This window comes from Plecotus auritus, assembly GCF_963455305.1.
Source record: "Plecotus auritus genome assembly, chromosome: 5".
Lineage (NCBI taxonomy): Eukaryota > Metazoa > Chordata > Mammalia > Chiroptera > Vespertilionidae > Plecotus > Plecotus auritus.
This window is the reverse complement of record NC_137776.1, coordinates 134373534-134395307: the sequence shown is the minus strand read 5'-3', so window position 1 is coordinate 134395307 and position 21774 is coordinate 134373534. Positions and strand designations below refer to the sequence as shown.

At 41.2% G+C, this 21774-nt stretch overlaps 1 protein-coding gene across 6 annotated transcripts in view; it reads left to right on the top strand.

Annotated features, from left to right (window-relative positions):
- The first annotated feature begins 925 nt into the window (after positions 1-925).
- IL33 (interleukin 33) overlaps positions 926-21774 on the top strand; it is a 53019-nt gene continuing 32170 nt past the window's right edge. For 4 of the 6 annotated variants that reach the window (XM_080668139.1, XM_080668138.1, XM_080668141.1 and 1 more), the window contains exon 1: positions 928-972. The gene's annotated coding sequence lies outside the window, so the exon portion shown is untranslated. Of the gene's footprint in view, positions 973-20876; positions 20988-21774 lie in introns of those variants that run through there. The other 2 variants (XM_080668140.1, XM_080668136.1) reach the window with 2 other exon arrangements.

Sequence of the window (21774 nt, the reverse complement as noted above, 5' to 3'; positions counted from 1 at the left end):
TGGGGCTTGCTAAGCCTGCACATATTTAACAAACAGCCCCAGCACAATGTCCTTCTAAGAACAACAGCAGTCTTTCTTCTGATGTGTGATCTTAAAATGCAGAAACAGCCCAAGTTTTTAAAAAGCATCTCGCAACCCTTTGTTTCCTGCTGTTGTTATATTACAGATGCCAAGAGAGAGGGAGAGGGGACATGTAACAGCAAAATTTCTTATGAGGTAAGAAGAGCTGGGATCTATAGTTCAGTATTTGCTTTTGCAAGAAAAAGCAATATATTCTGTGAGATTTTGGGGATAAATGGAAATGGGGAGCAGAGAGACATGTCAGGTATGTTAAGATGCATGGAGTATCTGAGAACTTCTCTTTGCAGATGAGTAGCATATTACTGATAAGCAAGTGAGTGTGACTATGCATCAAGGAGTTTAGAAGAATAAGCTGATCACTTAGTGAAGGCTGCAAGTGAAGAAGCCAATTGCCCAAAGTGCAAATATAAATAGCCAAGAGTTTCAAAATAACAGCACTGAAGGTGAAGTTGTGAAATTGAACTCTGAAGGGAGCCAAGTTGAAATTTGTAGGGGGCAGAGGAAGGTTGTGAGCCGGACATGGGATGAGGGTTGCATGTGAAATGATTCTGATGTGATTAGTAAGTAAAACACACACACACACACACACACACACACACACACACACACACACACAACCAAGCAAAACAAAAATGCAGAACATAAAATCTGTAATTGCTGTATTAATTTTCAGATGAATATGGGGAGATAGCAGTGAATCTTAGATGTTGACAGGACTGATCCCTCTACTGGCTTTTTACATGTAATTCAAGACCTAAAATCTCACCCACTCAGATTTCCCCTCTGCAGCATCTTGGTTCTCTACCAAGTTTTGGGTAATAAATAGAGTCTGCAAGTTCTCTGAACACAGAGCTGCAGCTTTTCAGGGAGAATTCAAAACAAGATCACAAGGTAAGAATGAAACCACTATTTTGATAGATTTTTGTCACATTTTGCAAACTAAGATCTTAGAAACCATGAAAAACTGTTTTATATTTATATGGAATAAATGAGGCTAACTTGCTATTATTATTGCAAATAGCAGTATAAATTGATTATGACAGTTGCTACCAACTTATAATACCGCTTTGATTTCCTTTGGGTGATTTGGAAAATCAACTAATTGCTAAAATAGATTGTAATAGACTTTATAGTAAATGTTCCCTTCCCTCACCACAAAACTTCACAAAGGAAGTTAGTGATTCTCCTAATGCTTATCTAAGACAAACTTACAATTGTTTAGGTGCCATCTCCTCAAAATCATCTGTTAAAAAAAACCCATTTGTGTAAAAAAAAAAAGAAATTGACATCCGAACAGGATAAATACAAAAGCTCATTAGTTTTGATACTTTTCTTTATTTAAATTTTCCTTTAAAGTTTGTTTTGCTCTCTTTATTTCTTCCTGTCCATTTCATGGCATTTTTTTTCTCCTTGTCTATTTTTCTGCCTTATCTTTCCATGCATGAATATATGCCTCCAGACTATTTTAATAATGAAGGTGAAGCAAGTCAGAAGCAGTCACTAAAGGAAATTGTTGTTAATTACTGAACATGCACTAAATGTAAGATATGTTTCCCACATTACCCCATTTGCTCCTTATAGTACCTCTGTGACAGAAATACTGTCTTTTCCATTTATTAAATTAAACAAGTGAGATTTGGAAAGATTGTACTAAGCCAGGATGACATAATCAGTAAATTTTAGATGAGAGATTTAAACCCAGATGCAAGAAAGGAAAAAGAACCATGAAGGAAGTTGAATTCCAAACGATATCATTTAGTGCATTTCTAATCCTCTTTGAGAAGACATCGTCTATTCAAAGTTTCCATCATTATCAAACATAAAATATATTAGTGAGATGACCCATTTTCTTTAGGGCTACATTCATAGCCATGTGAAAGAAAGAATGCCCTGCCAAAACCGGTTTGGCTCAGTGGATAGAGCGTCGGCCTGCGGACTGAAGGGTCCCGGGTTCGATTCCGGTCAAGGGCATGTACCTTGGTTGCAGGCACATCCCCAGTGGGAGGTGTGCAGGAGGCAGCTGATCGATGTCTCTCTCTCATCGATGTTTCTAGCTCTCTATCCCTCTCCCTTCCTCTCTGTAAAATATCAATAAAATATATTTTAAAAAAAAGAAAGAAAGAATGCCCTGCCAGCCACCATTCTTGTATGTAACTTTCATTTGCCATTCCATTGGTATTGCCTGATTCAAGAGGAGTCCATCCACAAAATTGGCTAGGTGCTTCACTTTTAATCAGCACACTAGTCTACATCTAATTCCCCTTCACTTTATAAATTGGATGATAGTCACAATTTTTCCTAGTTCATCTGAGACATTTTGTACAAATGTTTTGCTCATTATGACTCTTGGATGTCCTAGCCGAAGATTCAATTTTTTTTTATCCTAACCCAAGCACATGCTGAGAGAGAGAGAGAGAGAGAGAGAGAGAGAGAGAGAGAGAGAGAGAGAGAGAGAAACATGACTGGTTGCCTTCCCCAGGTGCCCTGACCAGGGATTAAACCTGCAACCCAGGTATGTACCTTGACCGGAAAGTGAACCGGCAACCTTTCAGTGCACCAGATGATGCTCAACCAACTGAGCCACTCTGGCCAGGCTAAATATTTTCTTGAAGTGTTTGACAGAACTTCATTGTTGTTCATGTCTGCTGGGTTCAACTCTAAACTACTCAAACATCTTAGCCTGTTGGCTCTACCAATGGCAGTTATTTAAGAAATGCGATTTAAGCAGTTCTATTTTCTTTATAAAGAGGAGATTATATGCTGTTTCCCATCTATAAATGAATGCCCAAACCTGTAAATATTTTTATTTATTTATTTGAGAGAGAGACAGGAAGAGTGAGAGAGATTTGTTTTCCCACTTATTTATGCATTCATTGGTTGATTCTTGTATGTGCCCTGACCACTGAAAATAACTTCTACAAGAATTTAGTTGAACCAAAATGACATCAATGCCAGGAAGCAAGATCTCAAATGCTCCAAAGAATGAGTTTTGCAATTTCCTTTATAACTGTGGAATGAAGGAGGGAACATAAGGAAGATTACATGAAGGTGGAAGAAAGCAGGTGGAGATTGAATTACAGGATAGTTAACAAGATTATGTGCTCTCCTGAGAGTAGTTACACCTTGAGAGGGGTATTACTTCTGGCATTTCAAAGGTGTGTTAACCTAGATGCACAAGAACAATGGACAGGACTAGTTAAAAACCTTTCACTAAAGACGTTATAGGCCTGAGATGAGACTACCCACCATGACCTGCTCAGTGAGGAATTTATAATCACATCACCCTGTGAAGTTACTTTTGGTTCCATTTATTATAGTTCTCCTTTTTTTTTTTTTTTTTTTTTTTGTCCACACCCCTTTGTTCTTTTATTTGGGGGCTTATTACATCCAAACATGAATTTTTCTCTAACTTGAATTTATTAGTTCTAAAGTTTTCCCTCCTGAGGTTTTATTTTTTTCATTATCATGTATACATTTTTATGTATTATTTGTCCACTTCTTTAACAATCCTTTTTAAACAATACTTCATCAGTAGTCAACATGATTGGTTCATAGCAGTAAATTAGTGGTAGTAGTAGTATTAAGTTTCCTTGAGTAAGATTTCTTTCTAATCTTTTTAAAAGTTCAGTCACAGACATAGATGCCAACATTCTTTCTAATATAATTTGGTGACTATCTTCAGCTTCCTCTTTTTTTTCTTTTCTTTTCTTTTTTTTATTTCAGAGTGGAAAGGAGAGGGAGTGAGAGATAGAAACATCAATGATGAGAGAGAATCATTGATTGATCGGCTGCCTCCAGCATGTCCCACACTGGGGATTGAGCTCACAACCCAGGCATATGCCCTGACTGGGAATCAAACTGTGACCTCCTGGTTCATAGGTCAACAACACTCAACCACTGAGTCATGCTGGCTGGGCTTCAGTTTCCTCTTTTTAAAAAATGTATTATTTATCCTATCTAATAAAGAGGGAATATGCTAATTGACCATCACTCCATCACAAAGATGGCTGCACCCACAGCGGAGGCCAAGTTCCCATAAGGAGTCTTAATGAGCAATCAGCAGGGACCTGAGGCTACACCCTCCCATGCCCACGTGGGGCTTGACAGGGGACCTCAGGCCATGCCCCCCACCCCAGTGCCAGGCCAGGGGACCTGAGGCCATGCCCCCCACCCGGTGGGGCTTGATAGGGGACCTCAAGGTGCACTTCCCGTCCTGGTGCTGGGCTAGGGGACCTCAGGCTGCTCCTCCCGCCCCAGCGCCAGGCTGGGGGACATCAGGCCGCGCCCCCCACCAGGTGGGGCTTGACAGAGGACTTCAGGCCATGCTCCCCACCCCGGCACCAGGCTGGGGGACCTCAGACCACAGCCCCCGCCCGGCAGGGCTTGACAGGGGACCTCAGGCTGCACCCTCCCCCTGCCCAGCAGAGCTTGATGAGGTACCTTAAGGTGTACCCCCAGAACTGGGTCGGATGAACTCAGGCTGAGCCCCAACCCAGCGGGGCTTGAGAGGGGATCTCAGGCCGTGTCTCCCACCTGGCAGGGCTTGATGGAGGACCTCAAGGGACACCCTCCGCCCTGGTCTGGGCTGGGGGACCTCAGGCCACGCCCCCTGTCCTGGCACCAGGCCAGGGGACTTGAGGCTATGCCCCCTGCCTGGCAGGGTTTGACAAGGGTGGGACTGGCTGGGTCTGGATCTAGCCCAGTGGGGGGCTGGCTGGGTCTGGGTCTCATGCAATTTTGAGGTGCATGTGGGTGGGCGGGGATTTGACTCTGGGTCCCGTGGTGTGCCCCAGACTCTGACAGGAGGAAGGTTTTCATATACATTTTAATTTTCTTTCATCTCTGACACTTCTATTATAGAGAAAGGACAAATAGCAATATTAAATTATTTCCTCTAATTAATCCCCTTTTAATGTGCATGAATTTTGTGCACTGGGTCACTAGTATATATATAAAAGCCTAATATGCAAATTGCCCCCCTGAGCGTTCGACCGGGAGACCGGGAGTTCCACTATGACATGCGCTGACCACCAGGGGATGGCGTGGAATGAAGGGAGGCCTAGGCCAGCACCTGGAAGAAAGGCCCCAGCCAGCACCTGGAAGGCCCTGATTGGCCCTGATCACCGGGCAGGCCTAGGGACCCTACTCGTGCACGAATTTCATGCACTGGGCCTCTAGTGACTTGTATAAGATCCATATTACCTGAATGTATATGTAGCATTATTTTATCAAAAAGGGTGAATATTTTTCATTCCCTGACTTACTCAAGAGCCATATGGTTTGTGAAACCATATTGTAATTATCACTATGTGGTGGTTGTTAGAATAAAGTAGATGTCATTAACTCAAAGGAACATAAGCTGTTTTACTAAGAAATTTTGGAGGGTTTCATGCCTAAGATATGGCATGTAATGCTTACATCTGGCTATCCAATTATTATTAACCTTTATTATGTCATATGGAAAGATTTCTCCTCGGTACTATGAAGTCTATGAAATTAGACTCAACATTAGAAACATTAAAGTCATTTTGCATTGTGAGTGCTAGTGTGTGTAGGGGGGAGATATTGTTTATAAATCTTTATATCTTTTAATTCATTATAGTATAAAAATTAGATAGAAGTCCATTTTTTAAGTACCATCCAATTGTTTTTTTCCTGATTGTTTGTGTCAAATGCTCCTAAAAGAGTATCTGGGTTTAGACTCAGAGACTCTCCCTACTATCTAGGCAGAATCATGCAGTGACTACTATAACCTCTAGGGTTGTGGTTCATTGTTAGTTCCAGATAACTTTTATGCCTATAATATGTAAGTCCTCTTCTTGGCAAAGGAAGAGACACCAGTTACATTCTTTTGCTCTGGATTGTTGAGTATAAACAGGAAGAGGTCATATCTATTCAGAGGAAAATGAGTAAGTCTTATCTTGGAGAAAAATAAGATATAGAAGACTGTGTTTAGCACAATTTTTCCATTTTAGTAGTTTTTATCTCAAACCCAGCTATCAGCTTACCAAGGCTGAATCCCATGTAAAAATTATTAAATCAGCTGAAGCAGTCTATGAAGTAGGCAAGGTGGGAGACAAAGGCTTGTCATACTATGGTGGACAAGTTTCTAGACTTCTGAGCTGTATTTTCTGAATCACAGGGAAGCTCTGTTTAATCTTTTATTAAGTATCCAGAGTGTGGGTTTTGACTTAGTTCACTCCGGTCAATGGCCATCTGTGAGTGGAAAACTTCCATACTCTTAATTTTTAAATATCTTCTAAAAATCAAATTCAATATTATCTAATGCACTATGTGGTGGTTGTTTCATAGAATAAAGAAGATGCAGTTTATTACTGAGTGGTGATCGTATTTTTGACTGTGAAAAAAAAAATCTCATGGCTCATCCAGGGGTAATGTTTAAAATAGTTAATAACTGGTATGTATGAGCATAGATAAATGAAAGAGGAACCAGTCACATGGAGCATGTGTCCATTTCCTGTCTGACCATTTTCCAGTCAGCTCAATTCATTCTTTCTTTTAAAATATTTTTTTAATTTTCAATTACAGTTGGCATGCAATATTATATTAGTTTCAGATGCACAACCCAACAATTAGACAATTTATATAAGTTAAAAGTGACGACCCTGAAAAATCTAGTACCCATCTGACACCATACCTAGTTATTACAATATTATTGACTATATTCCTTATGCTATTCTTTACATCCCCATGACTATTCTGTAACCACCAATTTTTACTTCTTAATCCCTTCACCTTTTTCACCCCTCCCCCAAACCTCTCCCATCTGGCAATGATCAAAATGTTCTCTGTATCTATGAGTCTGTTTTTGTTCTGCTTGCTTGTGTAGTTTTTTAGAATCCACATATAAGTGAAATCATATGACATTTGTCTTTCTCTGTACAACTTATTTCACTCAGTATAATACCCTCTAGGTCCATCCATGTTATTGGAGATGGCAAAATTGCATTCTTTTTTATTTTTAATGGGTGAGTCATATTTTATTACATATATGCACCACTTCTTCATCCATTCATCTATTGGTGGACACTTAGATTGCTTCCATATCTTGCCTATTATAAATAACTAGTAGCCCTGCACACATATCCGTGCACCAGTAACTCTCTGCGGGGCCTGGCCGCTCCGTGCCCACTACCCAGAGGCTCTCCGCAACCCAGAGGCCCATCGCGGCCAGGCACAGAACGCTTGCCTCATCGCTGGGGCAACAATGCAAGCATTCCATGCCCTGGCCTGGCCAGAGGCCCATCCACGGCCGGGCGCAAAACACTTGCCTTGTCGCCAGGCCACTCACGTTGCCCGCTCTCAGCGGCCGCTCCCCTGGGACTGGGGGACTCTGGCATGGCTGAGAGGACTGGGCACCATCTTGTGGCTATGGGCATCGCTATCTTTGTGACAGAGTGATGGTTAATTTGCATATTACCCTTTTATTAGATAGGATGCTGCAATGAACATATAGTATATGAATGCATATGTCTTTTCAACTTAGTGTTTGGGTTTCTTCAGATAAATATCCAGAAGTGGAATCGTTGGGTCTTTATTTGTCTCTTGTTATAGCCTTTGTCTGGTGTTAATATTGCTACCCCAGCTTTTTTGTTGTTGTTGTTTTCATTTTCATTAAATATCTTTTTCCATCTCTTTCAACTTATGTGTCTTTTTTTTTTTAATATATTTTATTGATTTTTTACAGAGAGGAAGGGAGAGGGAGAGAGAGTTAGAAACATCAATGAGAGAGAAACATCGATCAGCTGCCTCCTGCACACCCCCGACTGGGGATGTGCCCACAACCAAGGTACATGTCCTTGACCGGAATTGAACCTGGGACCCTTCAGTCCGCAGGCCAACGCTCTATCCACTGAGCCAAACCAGCCAGGACAACTTATGTGTCTTTCAATATAAAATAAGTCTCTTAACGACTGCATATGTTATGAATCTTGTTTTCTTATCCATTTAGCCATCCTTTTGATTGGAGTATTTAATCCATTTGCATTTAAAGTAATTGTTGATATATACTTATTGTCTTTTTATTATTCATATGTTATATTTTATGTCTTCTTCTTCTTAAGACCCTTTAACATTTCTTGTAATACTGGTTTGGTGTTGAAGAACTCCTTTAGCTTTTTCTTGTCTGGGAAGCCCTTTATCTATCCTTCAATTCTAAATGATAACTTTCCTGGGTAATCTTGGCTGTAGGTCCTTGCTTTTCATCACGTTGAATATTTGTCACTCCTTTTTGGCCTGCAAAGTTTCTGTTGAGAAATCAGCTGACAGTCTTATGGGAGCTCCCTTGTGGATAATTAACTGCCTTTCTCTTGCTCCTTTTAAGATTCTTTCTTTGTCCCTAACCTTTGGCATTTTAATTATGATGTGTCTTGGTGTGGGCCTCTTTGAGTTCACCTTGTTTGGGATTCTCTGTGCTTACTGGACCGGTGTATCTATTTCCTTCATCAAGTTAGGCACATTTTCTATCATTTTTTTTAATAGGTTTTCAATTCCTTGCTCTCTCTTCTCCTTCCAGCATCCCTGTGATGCAAATTTTGATATGCTTGATGTTATCCCAGAAGCCCCTTAAACTAGCCTCATTTTTTTTGGATTATTTTTGCTTTTCTGATTGGGTTGCTAATTTAATCCTTTACTTTATCTAAACTGCTGTTGATTCCCTCTAATGTATTTTTCATTTCAGTTATTATATTATTCATTTCTGACTTATTCTTTTTTATGTTTTTACCTCCATTTTTACCTCTATTTCTTTGTTGAAGTTCTCACTGAGTTTATCTACTCTTCCCCTAAGTTAATTGAGCATCCTTATAATCAGTATTTTGAATTCTGCATTTAGTAGATTGCTTATTTCCATTTTATTTAGTTCATTTTCTGGATTTTTGTCCTGTTCCTTCATTTGGGACATGTTTCTTTGTCTCCCCATTTTGGCTGCCTCCCGGTGTTTGTTTCTATGTATTAGGTAGAGCTTCTATATCTCCCAGTCTTAGTAGAGTGGCCTTACATAGTAGGTGTCCTGTAGGGCCCAGTGGTACAGCTTTCCCAGTCACCCGAGCTGGGCACTGCAATCCCCTGCAGGGGGGTTTATACATACTACTGTTGTTGCTGAGCCTTGATTGCTGTTGGCATGTCAATGGAAGGGATTGACTCCCTGGGCTGATCAACTGTGCGGACCAACCATGACTACAGCAGAGAAGTTGCTGTGCAGGGACCAAACCCATGGAGCAAGACTCACTTCAGCAGGGCTCTGGTTCCCAATGAGTCCACCCCTGAGTGTGTCACTCGTGGAAGTGGTTGGGTGGCACTCCAGTGTGTTCTAAAGCTATCTACCTAGTGTGCTGGTTTTGGGTCTTCCTGAGAGGTGCAGGCCAACATCAGCTGCCACCTGTGCCCTGCCCAGGGCCACCTGGCATGAGCTACAAAGTGATCTTAAGATGGCTGCTACTTGTGTTGAGAGAGAGGCTAAACTGTGAACTGAGGCCGGCTGCTGCTAGTTGCCAGGCCTGGGACTACTTAGCAAGAGGTATGGGGCATATGGAGGCCAGATGCAGCCTGTGTGGAGTTTATGAGCCTTTGAGAGAGTTTAGGAAAGTGCAGCATGGGTCATTTCAGGTCATTTGTATGAAAAAGCTACTGGAAGCAATTTGCATGAGCCCATATTTTGGGGGGTGGGGCATCTCAGAGAATCATCAGGGCAGGTGATCAGTGTTAGCCAGGTTGAAGGAGACTCAGATATGGTGACCACCTGCAGGAGGAGGGCTCAGAAAAGGAACAATGGCTTCTGTCAGCACTTCTATCTGGAAGAAAGCCGCTCCTCTAGCCCTTGTCCCAAAAACCAAACAATTCAGTTCCTCCTGTGTGTCCCTCGTGCCTTCTAAGCTGCTTCCCAAGCACTGGAGCTCAGAGTGAGTGAGTCCAAGTAAATCTGTGTGCCTGTTCTTCAAGAGGAACTTCCTAGGACCCCAGCAGCTTCCTGTATCCCTCAGGACAATCCCCACTGGTTTTCACAGCCATAAGTTATAGGGACTTCTGTTGCTGGCACTGGAACCCTGGGCTGAAGGTCCTTATATAATGCTGGAACCCCCTCACCCCTCCAGAGCTGAAATATCCTTCCTGTTCCACATCTCCACCCCTTGTAGTTTCTTCTGTATATATTTAGTTAGAGCACTTCGGTTCAGCTAGATTTCAGGTGATGCTGAATGTTGGTTGTTCTGTAATTTGGTTGTAATTTTGATGTGGTCATGGGCGGATGTGAGTACCTCATTTACCTACTTTTCCATCTTGAACAAGAATCTCAATTCATTTTTTTAAATTGATTTTTAGAGAGAGGAAGGGAGAGAGAGAGAGAAACACACATGCTGACCTAGGATCGAACCTGCAACCTGCATATGTACCCTGATGTAATCAAACCTGTGATGCTTCAACCAAATGAGCCACATCAGGGAGGGTTCAATTCTTTCTTAAACACAGATGTTGATGCTCCCTTAATTGTTTTAACCACAAAATAGAGTACTTATTTAATTCTGTCAATGCGTCTCTTTGACCACCACACTTGAAACTGTGGACTTCATTTTATTTATTTATTTAGTTAGTTAGTTAGTTAGTTAGTTAATCCTCATCTGAAGATATTTTTTCCATTTATTTTTTAGAGAGAATGGAAAGTAGAGGGAGAGAAAGAGAGAGAAAAACATCGGTGTGAGAGAGAGAGAGACACAGCAATTGGTTGCCTCCCAACAGGAGCCAGGGATAGAGCCTGCAACTGTGGCACCTCCCTTTGACTGGAATTGAACCTGTGCCACCCTTCAATCTGCAGGCTGACCCTCCAACCACTGAGGCAAACTGGCTAGGGCTCAACTCCATATATTTTAGAATCAACTGACAGTCTCTCTTCCCTTTAACTTAAGTTTAATTTAATTAACATATAAATATAACATACACATAGAAAATTGCACAAATCATGACTCCACAACTTAAGGACTTGTCACAAAGTAAACAAACCTAAGTAATTGTATAAAGAAATAGAAGAATACAGAATTTCAGAAGCCTCTTCATGCTACTCTACCTTGAGAATAGCCATTGTTATACATTCTAATATCATATATTTAATTTGCTGGTGTGGTTTCAGAACTATTTATAAATGAATTCATACATTATATACCCTTTTGTTTCTGGCCTCTTTCACTCAACATTAGGTTTCTGAGTTTCATCTGTGTTGTTGCACATAGAAGTAGCTTGTTTATTCTCATTACTGTTTAGAATTCCTCTAAATAAATGAGCCATAATGTATTCGTTATACTGTAGATTGATATTTGTGTTGTTTACAGCTTAGAATTATATGAATAAGATGCTATAAACATTTCCTTATATGTATTTTGGAGACATTTTTATGCCTTTCTTTTGGGTATATACCTTGAGGTGGAATTGTTGGGCCAAAAGCATGCATATGTTCAGCTTTAGTGGATACTACCAAATTATTTTCTAAAGTGGTTGTAGCAATTTATACTCTCATCAGCCATGTACACAAATTCCAGTTGTCCTGAATCCTTGCAAACACCTATATTTTCTGTCTTCCTCATGTTAGCCATTTTGATAGGTGGGCATTGTGGTCCTCTTCAACTTTAATGCATACATTTATTTCACCTTTCCTAGGAATATATTATGTCAGACTCAGACAACTGGTATTAATTCCCCAGACTTGAGTTACATAGCAAACACACTTGAGAAGAAAAAAATCTTTTCTGGGATTATAATTTTGGAGCTGAGGCACTCCTCTGTTGTGTCACATCCCAGTTGCAAGGCAACATTAAGTAGAGAAGAATACATGTCATTATATTGCATTTGGATTTCAAACTAATAGCCAGGAATCACATTTTTAAAAATTATACTATCTATAATAATAAAAGGGTAATATGCTAATTAGACCAGATGTCATTTCGGACGTCCTTCCTGATGAATCCGGGGCCAGAGAAAAGCCAGCCCAGTCCCAGGTGCCTGCCGGCAGCTGAAGGAGGGAAGCCCGGGTCCTGGGTGCCAGAGAGAAGGCCTACTCTTGCACAAATTTTCGTGCATCAGGCCTCTAGTAGTAAAATAAAAAGGGATAATCTCTTAACCCCATGTTCAGAAATTGAGATTTTTTACACTTTGACTACAACATAGATTAAAAATTTAGTCAAGTTATTGTTGAATCATTATGAGCTAAAAATAATCCACCCTTGTTCATTTTCTTAATTAAAACATTGTTCAAATAACATATAATTTAACAAAGTATCTACTTTGTGTGATGTATCACAAGCATTTGATAACTTGATCATCTAGAGCAGTGGTCGGCAAACTGCGGCTCGCGAGCCACATGCGGCTCTTTGGCCCCTTGAGTGTGGCTCTTCCTCAAAATACCACGGCCTGGGTGAGTCTATTTTGAAGAAGTGGCGTTAGAAGAAGTTTAAGTTTAAAAAATTTGGCTCTCAAAAGAAATTTCAATCGTTGTACTGTTGATATTTGGCTCTGTTGACTAATGAGTTTGCCGACCGCTGATCTAGAGGTTCTACATGTGACATCAAAGTACTAAATGCTGATTGGTTGACAGTTTTTTGTTCATTTTTAGCACAAAGATAGTTGTTATAATCTAGTAGGGTGTCAGAAGCTTTAAAATAGAAAATTCAGACAAAGCAAAGTGCATTTTTGAAACTTATCTTTAGTCTTCATAGTATAACTAGCAAGCAATTTACAAACCAGTAGTTCACTCCTATCCTTGAGAAAACTTTTTTAAATGTTTTTATTTTAAAAGCTGATACATTAATCTTCCACCAGTACTAAGTTTTGCTACATCATTTAGTACTTTGGGCTCCCTTTTCTTGATCCTAGATTTTAGAGATTGGAGTCCTTCATTCCCCATTTCCATAAACATCTGGCTCATTCTTTTAGAAACTCCTCTGTTATTCCTTCGTTTTCCAAATCTGCCTTCAAAGGAAACCTACTAGTTCCCAGGTTCAATTCCAGAAGTACCTAGTGGCATCCCTATGCACTGGGAATGGAAATTGGGCATACTTTCACTGACTTTAAACATACATGTGTGAAATCAGAAATAAATTTCTTCTTATCAATGTTTTATGTGGTTGAAAATTATACCCAAATCAACCTTCTTCTTTACAAATGAGCCAATTTAAAGTTATATATATCACTCTACCTTGAAGATTATCTTCAAAATAATAAAGACCTGTCTGTCTAAAAATCTTGCTTCTCTTAAAAAACAAACAGCATGCCCTTACCACCCTCCCAGTGTCTTGCGTTTATTGGTATGCTTATAAAAAACAACAAATTACTTGATAGAATTTAAGGTAGGTAATGCTCAAAGAACCATGTATTTGTTAGGATTTGAAATTGTGCATATTAAACCACTTTAGGTTTTGGAATCTGGACACTATTCCCAGAGTAAAAGCTGACATTAATGGGCAAGTTCTGATCCTCAACTAAGCAATCTGTTTTGATTGTATTGTTGCCAATTCCAGATGACCTCACACTTGTTGGCCTATATTTGCAAAGAATTAGGAGAAATCCAGAAATAATTCTTACTTACTTACATACATTCATTCATTCATACATACATACATACATACATACATACATACATACATTCAAACATACATACACACATAGATGCAATTACTATCTTTTCATGAATAAACAGAGATGATACATTTTGATATGTCAGCACTGCCTACCCTTGCAAGTTGTCTTCTTTTGTGGATCCAGGTGTAAACATTTAGAGATCAAAACAAGCCATGTCTAAAGCAGTGAACTTAATTAAAATAGATTAGATTTTATCTCCAGTGTTGAGTGCTGATTTATGACCTATGACTCAGATATACACACATGTTTTTTCCTTGTCTATCTCTCAGCAAAGCCTTTGTCCAGGTGGAGATTTTGCCCCCACCCTTTGTTCCTTTGCCACCTTCTTCTGTGGCAGAATGCTGTGCCAGAACTATTTGCTATGACTCAGTTTTAATCTAAAACCTTTCTCTACCTGCATGTTCTCTTATAAGTTAAAAGGAAACAAATCAAAGCAAGAACTCCTAACCGATCCAAAAAAGTGAGCAGTTTTATTGGTTCCCAGAGATGGCACACTGCATTGTGTAAGAATGTTTTCAAACGGCTATTAAATTCCATATATGAGACATAAGGACAATACCAAAAATTTTCCTGATTAACTGAAACTGTTCCCTGTACTTTCTTCACTTTTTGTTTCTTTTTGCAGTTAATAAGTATTTTATTTTATTATTTTTTAATAAACATTTATTGTTCAGTTTATTACAGTTGTTCCTCTTTTCCCCCCCATAGCTCCCCTCCACCTGGTTCGCACCCCACCCCATGTCCTTACCACCCCCCCACTGTCCTCATCCATAGGTGTAAGATTTTTGTCCAACCTCTTTCCGCACACCACACCCACTTCCCCCTGAGAATTGTCAGTCCGCTACCTTTCTATGCCCCTGATTCTATTATGTTCACCAGTTTATTCTGTTCATCAGATTTTTTATTCACTTGGTTTTTAGATTCACTTGTTGATAGATATGTATTTGTTGTCACTTTGTTGTTCATAATTTTTATCTTTACCCTTTTCTTCTTCTTCCTCTTCTTAAAGAATGCCCTTTAGCATTTCATGTATTACTTGTTTGGTGGTGATGAACTCCTTTAGCTTTTTCTTGTCTGTGAAGCTCTTTATCTGACCTTCAATTCTAAATGATAGCTTTGCTGGGTACAGTAATCTTGGTTGTAGGTTCTTGCTATTCATCACTTTGAATATTTCTTGCCATTCCTGTCTGGCCTGCATAGTTTCTGTTGAGAAATCAGCTGATAATCATATGGGTGCTCCCTTGTAGGTAACTAACTGTTTTTCTCTTGCTGCTTTTAATATTCTCTCTTTGTCTTTTGCTCTTGGCATTTTAATTATGATGTGTCTTGGTGTGGTCCTCTTTGGATTCCTTTTGTTTGGGGTTCTCTGCACTTCCTGGACTTATAAGTCTATTTCTTTCATCAGGTGGGGGAAGTTTTTGGTCACTATTTCTTCAAATAGGTTTTCAGTATCTTGCTCACTCTCTTCTTCTGGCACCCCCATAATTCTGATGTTGGTATGCTTGAAGTTGTCCCAGAGGCTCCTTACATTATCTTCATATTTTTGGATTCTTTTTGCTTTTCTGATTGGGTGTTTTTTGCTTCTTTGTATTTCAAATCTTTGACTTGATTCTTGGGATCCTCTAGTCTGCTGTTGGATCTCTGTATATTATTCTTTATTTCAGTCAGTGTATGCTTAATTTCTGATTGGTCCTTTTTCATATCCTGAGGGTCTCACTAAATTTCTTGGCGGTTTCTAGAAGATTCTTGAGTAACCTTATAATCATGGCTTTGAACTCTATATCCAGTAGTTTGCTTTCCTCCATTTCTTTCATTTGTGACCTGTTTCTTTGTCTCCGCATTTTGGCTGCTTCCCTGGGTTGATAGAGTGTCCTTGTGTGCTAGGTGTCCTATAGGGCCCAGTGGCTCAGCCTCCCCAGTTACCTGAGGTGGACACTCTTGGTGCACCCCTTTGTGGGCTGTGTGCACAGTCTTGTTGTAGTTAAGCCTTGATTGCTGTTGGTATTACTGGGAGGAATTGACCTTCAGGTCAACTGGCTGTGAGGATCAGCTGTGTCTACAATGGGAGAACTGCTGTGCTAAAGACACCCTTATGGGGCAGGACTTGCTTCAGTGGGGCTTTGGTGCTCACTGAGTCTACCCCTTGAGTGTGTCGCTTATGGATGTGAAGGGTTGTAATCTGGTATGGTCTCACACTGATCACTGGGTAGAATGGCTCCTGGATCTCCAAGGAGGTGCAAAGTCAGCCACTGCCTGATGCCACTAAGCAGGAGCTACAGAGAGACCTGCAGATTCCTCCTCTTTGTTTGGGGTTTGGAAGTGCCCAGATGAGGCCCAGCTGTGATGCAATGCAGGCTGCTGCTGCTGGGCCTTAGGCTTTCTTTTGGACGCTTTGGAGCTCTCTGACCCAGCTGCAGTTTGCTAGGTTTTAGGTTGCAAGAGGAACAGGCCATTCATATACAAAAGCTGCTGTGCACAGCTTGGGTGGGGCGGGGTCTCAGGGAATCACCAGGGCGGAGCAAACAGCAATGGCTGCCAGTCTGCCCTGCCCTGGAGAGGTCCCCAGGTCTATGTGTCCCGCGGCCCCATGCAGGAACAGTGATCACTGCGAGCACCTCTGATAGGAAGCCACCCTCGTGTTCCTGCCTGATGCCAGATAGTCCAGTTTTTCCCCGTATGAGTCTGGGTCCCCAGAGTCTCGCTCGGAACTGGTGTTCAGAGCAATCGGGAGCTTGTATATCCCTCCCGATTAAAAAAAAAAACAACAATAGCGCACCCAGTTGCCAGCCTGTTTCATGCACCTCCATACCTCCGCACTTCTGCACCTCCACACCTCCTACCAGTTTCAATACGCTTTTTTATTTCCTTCTAGTTGTAGAACTTCCACTCAACCAGGTTTCCCGTGGTTCTAGATGATATTTGTTTTGTCTTTTAGTTGGAGTTTTGATGTGGTTGTGAGAGGCAGCAAGTACAGGTGTTTACCTATGCCATCATCTTGGTTGTCCTAATTAGTATTTTAAAGAAACAGTATCCCCCTAGCTGGTTTGGCTCAGTGGATAGAGCGTCGGCTTGCAGACTGAGGGGTCCTGGTTCAATTCTGGTCAGGGGCATGTGCCCAGGTTGTGGGTTCCATCCCCAGTGGGAGTGGAGGTGGGGGGCATGCAGGAGACAGCTGATCAATGATTCTCTCTCATCATTGATGTTTCTCTTTCTCCCTCTCCCTTCTTCTCTGAAATCAATAACAATATATAAAAAAAGAAGAAACAGTAGCAAGATACAGAAGAAAAAGCAGTCACAGCTACCACCCTGAGTTGGGAAACCTGAGTTCTAGTCTTGGTTCCACCCTGTACCCACTCAATAACTGCGACTTTGAGTAAGATCTGCTCTGAATGTCACTTCCCTCATCTGTAAAATAAGGAGTTTTAAGTCAGCTGTGCAGGTTTTTTAATATGTGTGTGTTTTTTTAATCCTCACCCGAGGATATTGATTTTAGAGAGGGAGGAAGGGAGAGAGAGAGAGAGAGGTGAGAGAGGAACATCTATCAATTGCCTCCCACACATGCCCCAAGCGGGAATTGAACCCACAACCTAGGTATGTGCCCTAACAGGGAATCAAACATACCACCATTCAGTGTACAGGACAATGCTCCAACCAACTACGCCACACCAGCCAAACATATTAAAATCAGTTTATTTATATGTCATTTCTTTTTTTAAAATATATTTTTATTTATTTCAGAGAGAAAGGGAGAGGGAGAGAGAGATAGAAACATCAATGATAAGAGAGAATCATTGATCAGCTGCTTCCTGCACGCCCCCACTGGGGATGGAGCCTACAACCCAGATATGGTGGCCTTAATCGGAATCGAACCTGGGACCCTTCAGTCCACAGGCTGACACTTTATCCACTGAGCCAAACCGGCTAGGGCTATACATCATTTCTGATTGTTCTAGTACATGAAGCCTTTGCAGATTGGTTTCTGCTGTCTGTTTCTGCTGTGGGCTCTCGCCATGGTGTTTAGTACTTTTGTTCGCTTTGTAAACTTTGCCCAAAAACTACTCATTTGGCCTGGAAGTTTTTCTGTGTAAATACTTTGTGGCTTTGACTACAGTTGAATTCCTCAAGATAAGATTTATGTTTGCCCTTCCCATTTGTCTTGGAACACTACCAACCTAAAACCATTTTGTATTAAATTCTCTATTTCCGGCTTTTGGAAGCACACAGGTAGTGTGATTTCAGATTGCAACTCCATGTGGGAGCTGACTTTTCATGAGGAGATAAATTCTCAGAGGAATAGTTTTCTTTCCATCTAGAGCCAGAGTTAAGACAAGCTTCCTAGCTGTCCCTTTCATTTATTTACCTCAATGACCCTTACAGTGTGAGTTTATTCTTTGGGCATCTGGGTTTAGGCAACAGTTTCCTATTAGATAAGGAAAATAAGAGTACCCCCAATAAGGTTGTTATGATAATTGGATGAGTTAAATGTATAAAGCACTTAGTACAGTACTTGGCACATAATCAACACCATATAAGGGTTAATTTTTTAAAAACACAGAACTTTTAACTCTGCACACTCCTATTGATTTTTTCATACTCCTCTGATTTTTTTTTACAAAATTCATCATTTGTATATTACTTGTCCAGTTTTACTTAAAAAGAATTTTAAAAGAAAAGGAAAAAATTATCTTAAGTTTAAATTTCAGAGTTAAACTAAACCAAAGACCTATGTGTTCCACATCGTTTCTTTCCCATACGTTGTTTTCTTCTAGCACTTAGAGTAGGCGCCGCGCGCACACACACACGTCCATAAACTGCCCTTTTCACTGTAATATTTCCTAAGAGAAAATGAAGCCAAGTTCTTGGCTTACCTGGATTTCATATTTCCTCCACCTAAAACATAACTCCAGGTTAATTAAATTTATTGGGGTGATGATATTTGCAAACAGTAACTCTGACAAAGGCTTAATATCCAAAATACTTTAAGAGCTCATAAAACTCAACACCAAACAAACAACCCAATTTTAAAAATGGGCAGAGGACCTGAACAGACACCTCTCCCAAGAATACATACAAACAGCCAAGAGCTGTTTGTTCAACCTCATTAGTATTTAGGAAAATGCAAATCCAGGTTACTTAATTCCAGCCTTATTCGCCTGTCTCATCCTGTCTGCTGTAAGGTTAATGAAATGAGAGGAGGAGAACACAGGGCTGAGGCATAGCTTGTGCATTTCACCAAGGGTGGTATCTTTTGGGTGGGCAAGGGGCTGGTGTAGCTGCTTGTGTAGAAGTGGCCCAGGAAGAGGGGAAAGAAAGGGCTGAACTGTGAGCCTATACAAGAGCACAGGAAAGAGAGTCAAGGGATGGGAAGACTCTGGCTTCCCTGCATCCTCTTCATTTTTGAGCTAAGAAGACTGAGACCTGCAGAGATCTGGGTCTAAGTTTGGGAATGGCGGGGAGCTGAGAGGGGTGGGTGTCAACCATTCTACCTCTGCTTCTTCAAAATCACTAGAGACTTAGTCCAACACACAGCTGATTCTCCCAAGTATGTGAGGCATGAGGAGGGGCATTGGAGGAGAATAAAACAACACATTGAAATGAATAATTAAAATGTTTTAATTTAAAATGTTTAGTCACACTAAAACTACAGGGCCAATTGCTAGTTGTCCAGCAGAGGAAGTAGAGAAACAAACACAGTTGAATATAATAAGCAACTAAGAAAGGAAGCAATAAATTCTGCCTGATTGTTGGTGGTTAAGGAGACAAAGACATTTGAATTGGGCTCCAAGGGTTAGCTAGCAGCTTTTTAGGCAAAGACTATGAGGTATCTATAACAAGAGGAACAGCTTGAACAAAGTTGTGAACATGTGAAAGTGTGTGATGAATTAAGGAACAGGGAGCAGTCCAGTGGTTCTAAAATGTACAGGGTGTGGAAAGAGGGGCTGTGTGAGGCTAGAAAGACTGAAGGGGCAGGTAGTATCAGTGCATAAAAATGATTAGATAAGACTGCATCCAGGAAAACTGTGGAAAAGCATAGAAGTGCTGTATAAATGCTAAGGGTTTTTCACCTTGGAGATGTTAAAATAGTTTTCCCTAAAAATTCATACTATCCCTCCTCTCTTCTCACAAGGGGTTGGCTTGAGTCATAGATTGATTCACCAGATTTCTTTATTCAGTGTTTCCTCTCTCTAGGAGAATGTTTTCTCTTAGGTCCAGGTAAGTGACACATAGGAACTTTCAGAGTGGTGAAGAGTGGGGGGACAGGAAGTGATTCAGTTTGGGTAAGGAGAGTGCTATCTCACTTCCCCAAACTTCAGCCTCTCCTTCTTCCACATCACTTATTCTGATCTGTCCCAAGAAAGAAGTGAAGCCACTACACCAAGGGAGCAGAGAATCAGTGTGAGCACCCTCCTTTCCCGCCCTCTCCTTTCTGCTCCCATGCAAAATCTCCCAGAATGAAGTCATATAGTATGGCCAAGCTTAGTCATGCACCCCATTTCCTCTCCCTCCTACCAGCCAGGACCAAAGAGGCAAACTTGACAAGGTGGCGAATGGATTTTAAGGCCCAGGAGTTCAATCCCACCTCATTCTTATAATGGCTGTCATGGAGTAAGAGAAAGAACCAGATGGTCTTGATTTCAGAGATTGGCTTTACTATTTATTAGCTATCTGGCCTTTTGCAAGACACTTAATCTCACCTCTAAAATGGAGACAATCAGCCTTGGCCAGCATGGTTCAGTTGGATGGAGTGTCGTCAGGTACACTGAAAGGTGGTGGGTTCAATTTCCAGTCAGGGCACATATTCAGGTTGTGAGTTCAATTGCTCAACCTTTTTTAGGCAAAGAGGAAGAGGTATCTATAGCAAGAGGAACAGCTTGAACAAAGCTGTGAAGATGTGAAAGTGTGAGATCAAACCCAGGAACTAAGAGTCCACCAGTTGGATACCAGTAAGAGCTCATGCTCAGGTTGCAGGCCAATTGATGATGTCGGGGGGCGGAGGCAGCCAATTGATGATATTTCTGTTTCATGGATGTTTCTATCTCTCTATTCCTCTCCCTTCCCCTCTCTCTAAAAAATCAATAGGACAGTTTTTGTTGTTGTTTTGTTGTTATTAATCCTCACCAGAGGATATTTTTCCATTGATTTTTTTAGAGAGAATGTAAAGGAGGGGAAAGACAGGGACAGAGGAACATTGATGTGAGAGAGACACATCTGGTAGCTTCCTGCATGCATCCTGACCAGGGCCTGGGATCTAGCCTGCAAGCGAGGTATGTGCCCTTGACCAGAATTGAACCTAGCACCCTTCAGTACAGAGGTGGATGGTCTATCCACTGAGCCAAACTGGCTAGACCAGATAGGGGAGTTTTATAAAAAAGAAAATGGAGACAATCATACTCAAATACCAGGGTCATGGTGACAATTACAGATCATGTATATAAAGCATCTGGAGAGAAAAACCAAGATGGCGGCATAGGTGAACACCTATACTGCTGCCTTGCACAACAATTTCAAAACTACAACTAAAAGATAAAACAGGCATCATCCAGAACCACCAGAAAGCTGGCTGAATGGAAATTCTACAACTAGAAAGAAAGAGAAAAGGACACTGAGACACAGAGGAGCTGTGGAGGACAGAGGTGCAGAGACACAGAGACGCGGAGAGGCATGCGCTCACACGGAAAGGGCAGGCGGCTGAATATGCAGCTGGCTTTCTCAAACAGGAGGGAGACAAAGGCTCCCCACTGCGCTTAACTCCAGTTCCGGGTGAGACTCGGGGAACCCAGACTCATACTGGGTGAAACTGGACTGTCAGGAGGAAGCACACTGAGACTCAGGGGAGCTGCGGAAGGCAGAAGTGCGGAGGCGCGCGCATGGCTGGCTTTCTCATTCGGGAGGGAAACAAATCCTCCAGACTGCACTGTATTTCAGTTCTGGGTGAGACTTTGGGTACCCAGACTCATTTGGGGAGAAACTGGACTGTCTGGCAGTGGGCAAAACTTGAGGGCAGCTTTCTCTCAGAGGTGCGTGCAGCCATTGCCGCAGGACACTGAGACC